The sequence below is a fragment of the Kogia breviceps genome, chromosome X (assembly GCF_026419965.1).
Source record: "Kogia breviceps isolate mKogBre1 chromosome X, mKogBre1 haplotype 1, whole genome shotgun sequence".
Lineage (NCBI taxonomy): Eukaryota > Metazoa > Chordata > Mammalia > Artiodactyla > Physeteridae > Kogia > Kogia breviceps.
In genome coordinates, this window is record NC_081330.1 from 15,749,686 (window position 1) to 15,756,506 (window position 6,821).

Sequence of the window (6,821 nt, forward strand, 5' to 3'; positions counted from 1 at the left end):
TAATTGTTTTAAAACTAAAGATGAAATCAAGAAAATAATGGTTTTTACTAATTATTACAGAAAATAATTTTGTCAGACAGACAAAATAATTTTCTCGTATAATTTTGTCATTCTGGGTGTCAAATATGCTACGTATGCCACTGATCTTTACTAGAATATATGCATGAAGAAAGAAATAAGGAAGGCATGGGTATAACCCAAGATTCCCCTGCCCCACTCCTGACTTTGCAGAAACAGTTTTGTAATCCACTTATGTGGACATAATGAGGAATTATTTCTGTACCACAACCAATTCTGAGTCTATTTCTGCTCCACACATTTCTTCGCTTAGTAAAAACCTTGCTTTTACCATGGTGCTGTGGTCCACCAAAATCTGTATTTCTATGAAAAAAAAATTATCACTGAAAAAATACTTATCCTAGGGCTTCCCTGGTGGTGCAGTGGTTAAGAATCCACCTGCCGATGCAGGGGACACGGGTTCGATCCCTGGTCCGGGAAGATCCCACATGCCACGGAACAGCTAAGCCCATGAGCCACAACTACTGAAGCCTGCGTGCCACAACTACTGAAGCCTGTGCACCTAGAGCCTGTGCTCCACAACGAGAAGCCACCGCAATGAGAAGCCTGCGCACCACAACAAAGAGTAGCCCCTGCGCCCCGCAACTAGAGAAAGCCCGTGCGCAGCAATGAAGACCCAATGCAGCCCAAAATAAAAATAAATAAATAAATTTATTTTAAAAATACTTATCCTAAATGTTGAATTTTCAAACTGAATTTACAATAGCTTTCTCAATGTCAGATGTTTCACCTTCATCAGAATAAATTCCCATTAGCTTTACTTTGATTCCATGAATTGGGTGACAAATTGAACCATTACTGGAATTAACCAATGTGATGGTTAATTTTTATGTTTCAACTTGGCTTGGCCATGGTCCCCAGATATTTGGTCAAACATTATTCTGGATGTTTCTGTGAAGGTGTTTTTTTGGATGAGATTAACATGTAAATCAGTGGACTCCGAGTAAAGCAGATTACGTTGCCTAATGTGGGTAGGCCTCATCCAATCATTTGGAGGCCTGTGTAGAACAAAGGCTGACCTCGCCTGCAGGCAAGAAGGAATTCTGCCAGCCTTTGGACTGGAACCGCACCTCTTCCCTGTGTCCAGCCTGTTGGCCTTCTCCATCAGATTTTGGACTCGCCAGGTCTCCACAACCGTGTGAGCCAATTCCTTAAAATCTCTCTCTCTCTCTCTCTCCACACACACACACACACACAAACACACATCCTGTTAGTTCTGTTTCTCTGGAGAACGCTGAGTGATATAACTGATTTTCGATTTGAATCATCTCACGATATCAATATAAAACTGACATCATTTAACCGTGAAGTTCTCCTGCAAATAGAGCTACTTATTAAAAGGTATTGTTTCACTTTTCATCACGTACAAGGAAACCTGAAATCAAAAATGAGTAAATGGGGCTCCCCTGGTGGCGCAGTGGTTGAGGGTCCGCCTGCCGATGCAGGGGACGTGGGTTCGTGCCCCGGTCTGGGGGGATCCCACGTGCCGCGGAGCGGCTGGGCCCGTGAGCCGTGGCCGCTGAGCCTGCGCGTCCGGAGCCTGTGCTCCGCAATGGGAGAGGCCGCAGCGGTGAGAGGCCCGCGTACCACAAAAAAATAAAATAAAAATGAGTAAATGAATTTTGAAGAAGTTATTTGATCTAAAAACAAGTCATTCACGAGCAATATGAAGATACCCTCTCTGCAGCTGCATTTTGTTAAATCACCTTTGCTGCACAGCCTTCTTAAAATAACTACAAACCTTTGAGGTAGATGCTGCTGCTGTCTCTGTAGACATGTCTTTTGGTTTTCATGTAGTCAGTGATATCACTGAGCCCCACCTGCGTGTGGATAATAACTATCAAAAATGTTTTGTTCATGTTACACATGCATGATCAATTTTCTTGAATAACAAATTTGGTATTTTTTTTATCAGTTATGCACTTTAGTTTTTTGAACCCATGCTGAAAGGGTGGACTGCAAATTTTTTAAAAAAAGGGTTGTAGATTTGCAACATATAATGAATGACATAACCATTGTACCAAGAGCATTCAGATTACTCGCTGTATTATGTTCTATGGCAGGACATATTTCTGCCTCCTATTTCCTGAATATATTTTAGATACATGTAAATATGTAATTCCCTGTGTCCACTGGCCTACTGAATGGTGGCCTAGCAGCTTCTTGTATCTTGCAGGTTTGGGCACTGGCACACCCAGTGTCCAGCATGGGGCACAGTGGTGAATACTGCCCCCCAATCCCTACTCAGGACAAGAATGAGTCGGTTGTCTTTAACTCCTAGTGTCAGTGCGCTTGCTCTGTTATCAGTGAACAAGCAGCACACTGTCTTTGAGAGGGAGCTGTTAGTTACATTGTATTTGGAAAAACTTAAGAAAAGGGAGAAGAGTTATCACTGGTTGTTGTTTAGGTTTAACTCCCTGTGAAAGTGAGAATTTGGTTCTCTGTACATGCATCTCACAAGCTGGTAGACGAGACCAAGGCAGAAGCTGGAATTAAAAAGTGGTGATGCAACAGACCCATCCTGGCTTATTTCAATTCAACCATTAATACACTTCGTGGGAAAATGAAAAATCTGGGACAAATGCTAAACTGGACAAGATGCCGGGATAACACATAAACTGGGAATGTTTGGGGCAAACTGGAATGTATAGTCCCCCTACAATGGTACAGGGCCAGCTGGGGGATGCCTTCCAATGCTGCTGATGGCAGCTCTCCAACTGAAGTCTCCCAATCTCTGAGAGTTTTCTTCCTCTCCAGTTCACTTTGGCCACCCGCCTAACGTTAAGTATGCTTCAGATTCACGGGAGACCTCCAATTCCACAGTCTATCACCCTGTTCTTGGCTTCCCTTACATCCCTGACTTCCCAGTTCAGTTTGCATCCCACATGAACCACTCTCTCACCACTTCCAGAAGTCCTTTGTACCCTTCTAATTCTGCTCTGCCACAATGGCAAAGCCACACCCTGGCTCAACCCACAGCCTGTTTTGTCTACCCCTGTTAGGCTGTGGAGGGCTGTAGGAGAAAACCCCGCAACCATGCGGATTGGTTCCTCTACAGATTCATGGTCTCAAACCTCAACTGGGCCCTAAACACCCCTCCACAATCCTTTACAAGTGCTTGGTCAGCTCCCCGTCTTGTTCCCCTCAGTAATGCTCTGAACATTCAACCCCATTCAACCCCATCAAATTCACTCTAGAATGAAGACTCAACCCATTAACTTATGAAGAGACGGAAGGAATCAGGCCTAAATCACATCAGTTCCTTCCACCCACATCTACACTGCTTCTTCCCCTTTATCCTCCAGGCCCAGAGGTGATGAGTCTCTCCATATTTGCTCTACTTTCTCACTTCCCATCTCCTCTCAACAAACTTTCATTGCCCTCTGTCTTCTGCACCCACCATTGGACTGAAACAGCTTTGACAGAGAACACCATCGACTGCTATCTTGCCAAATCCAATGGACACTATCTTTGGCCTTGTATAACTGTCCTTTACATTGCATTTGATACTATTTATCACTTTTTTTTTTTTTTTTTTTTTTTTTTGCGGTACACGGGCCTCTCACTGCTGTGGCCTCTCCCGTTGCGGGGCACAGGCTCCGGACGCGCAGACTCAGCAGCCGTGGCTCACGGGCCCAGCCGCTCCGCGGCACGTGGGATCCTCCCGGACCAGGGCACGAACCGCATCCCCTGCATTGGCAGGTGGACTCTCAACCACTGCGCCACCAGGGAAGCCCTATCACTTCGTTCTTGAATGCCTCTGCCATCTCTTTGGCTTCTGGAACACCACCTTCCTGATTCTCCTGCTGCCCTATTTCTTCTTGCTTTCTCTCTCAAAGTTTCCAGTATACCCTTCCCCAGTGTTAACATCCAATACAACCACACCCAGTACAATGATCAAAATCAGGAAACTCACTTTGCTACAACAGTGTTAACTAATATGGAACCCTTATTTAAATTTCACCATTGTCTCGTTAATATCCCTTTCCTGGACCACGGCTGAATCCAGGAATGAATGCATGTTGCATATCCTTAAGTCTCCTTCATTCTGGAACAGTTCCTCAGTCTTTGTGATCTTGACTTTTTTTTTTTTTTTTTGCGGTATGCGGGCCCCTCTCTGTTGTGGTCTCTCTGGCTGCGGAGCACAGGCTCCAGACCCGCAGGCCCAGCGGCCATGGCTCACGGGCCCAGCCGCTCCGCGGCACGTGGGATCTTTCCCGGACCGGGGCACGAACCCGTGTCCCCTGCATCGGAAGGCGGACTCTCAACCACTGTGCCACCAGGGAAGCCCCTTGACTTTTTTTTTTTAATTGGAATATAGTTCTTTACAATGTTGTGTTAGTTTCTACTGTACAGCAAAGTGAATCAGCTATGCGTATACATATACCCCCTCTTTCTTGGATTTCCTTCCCATTTAGGTCACCGCAGACCACCGAGTAGAGTTCCCTGTGCTATACAGTAGGTTCTCATTAGTTATCTATTTTATACATAGTATCAATAGTGTATATATGATCTTGACAATTTTGAAGGTCACTGGCCAGTTATTATTCTGTACAATTTCCCTCAGTTTGGGTTTGTCCAATGGTACAGCCTCATTAAATTTCAGGCATTCCATTTTGGGTCAGAAATACAACAGTTGTGATGGCGTGTCCTTCACAGTGCTTCGTACTTGGAGGCACATGCTACCAATCTGTCCCATTACTGATGTTCATTTGGATCAGTCAGTTAAGGCAGTGTCTGCCAGGTTTCTTCACTATAAAGATACTACTTTCCCCTTTGTAACTTAATAAAGGTTATGAGGAATGATACTGAGACTGTGTAAATATTGTTCCTCATCAAGCTTTCACCAATTTTAGCATCCACTGATGATTTTTGCCTGAAGCAATTATTACTGGGGTGTATGTCGATTTTCCTATTAACATCATTCCTTCTTAGTTTATTAGCTGAAATGCTATTATAATGGAGAGCATTCCCTTCTCCCCAGTCATTATTTATTAAACTATACCATCATGGACTCACGGGTTCCAATTTTATCTTATAGGTAATGATCCATTAATAGCATTACTTTGTTGCCCAAACTGCCCAAGATTTGGCTGTTGGGAGTCCCTCTATGTTGGCTCCTGTGTCTTGATATTTCCCCACCATTCTTTGAGCACTTTTTTTTTTTTTTGCCACACCCTGCGGCATGCGGGATCCTTAGTTCCCCCAACCATGGGATCAAACCCATGCCCCCTGCATTGGGAGCACGGAGTCTTAACCACTGGACTGCCAGGGAAGTCCTGGGCACTTTCTTAATTTCTGGCATCACATGATATTCTAGGCTCATCTTGTACTTTCCCTGCCCTAGCCTTGGAATCAGCCATTTCCCCCCAAAGCCCTGGTTCCTTTCATTGGAGAGTGGCCTTAGAAACCAAGCTCTGGGCACTAGGTTATAATTTAAATCATGATGATAAAAACCAAGAGTCTTATAATCAGCTTTTAAAGAGTAATTTATATTTATTTATTTGTTTTGGCCGTGCCACGCAGCTCACAGGGTCTTAGTTCCCCGACCAGGGATCGAACCCAGGCCCCCTGCATTGGGAGCGTGTAGTCTTAACCACTGGACCACCAGGGAAGTCCCAAGAATTACTTTCTAAATGAAGGCAGAGTTGTTGCCTCACCCAACATAAATGTGTACTCTTAAAAGGCCTACCTTCATGCTTATGTGCTGCATTTGAGTGTTTCTGCTATAGACAATTGTAGAAAAATCAGCAAATAAGACAGAAAGAATAATAAAGGGTTCCTTACTTCTAGAAAAGTTAAAATCCCTAAGGTTATGTTACCTATTGTGGTTTTCAGAAAGCACTGTTGCTCCGGTTATTAATACAGCTAAGGCTGTGGCTTCTTGGGGTTCTCAGGTATCTGTATGCTGACATGACATCTCTTTCTAATGTTGCTCTTTTCCAGGACTGGCTGCTAGCACCAAAGGCTTACTCCCTATCTCCTGACCCACGGTATCAGGATGGAGGGGTGTGTGTTAGAAATAATTAGATATAATAGATATGCTTCATATATATATATATATATTTGTGTGTGTGTGTGTGTGTGTGGTACGCGGGCCTCTCACTGTTGTGGCCTCTCCCGTTGCGGAGCACAGGCTCCGGACGCGCAGGCTCAGAGGCCACGGCTCACGGGCCCAGCTGCTCCGCGGCATGTGGGATCCTCCCAGACCGGGGCACGAACCCGTGTCCCCTGCATCGGCAGGCGGACTCTCAACCACTGCGCCACCAGGGAAGCCCTCCTTCATATATTTTTAATGAGCTCAACAGTAAACTGTCTTATATAGTTCAGGCTTCCAACACAGGGAAAGTTTTAAGTCAAAGACAGAAGCTCAGATTACTTTAGGTTAATTTTGTATAGGCCAAATACTACTATAGGAAATTGTGTACCTTTTCAAGCTGGGTAGTAACAAGGTGACAGATAACAAATTGACTTCTAAAGATTTTATGGCTGAGTTTAAAATAGCTCTGTTGTTTGAAAGTGATTATATAGCACACACTGTACTGAGACAGATTTTAACACCCTGAAGATTTATCAAGGCCTTCTCTGTTCATATGTTTTTGCCTCGAGGTTATCGTACACTAGGTTAATAAAAAGCTACAAGTAGGTCCATTCACTTGTGTACTATTCTCTAATAAGGCATTCCATTTTCCTCCATTCTGAGACTTTTGGTTACTCTAAAAAATGAAGCAGAACCATTCCAT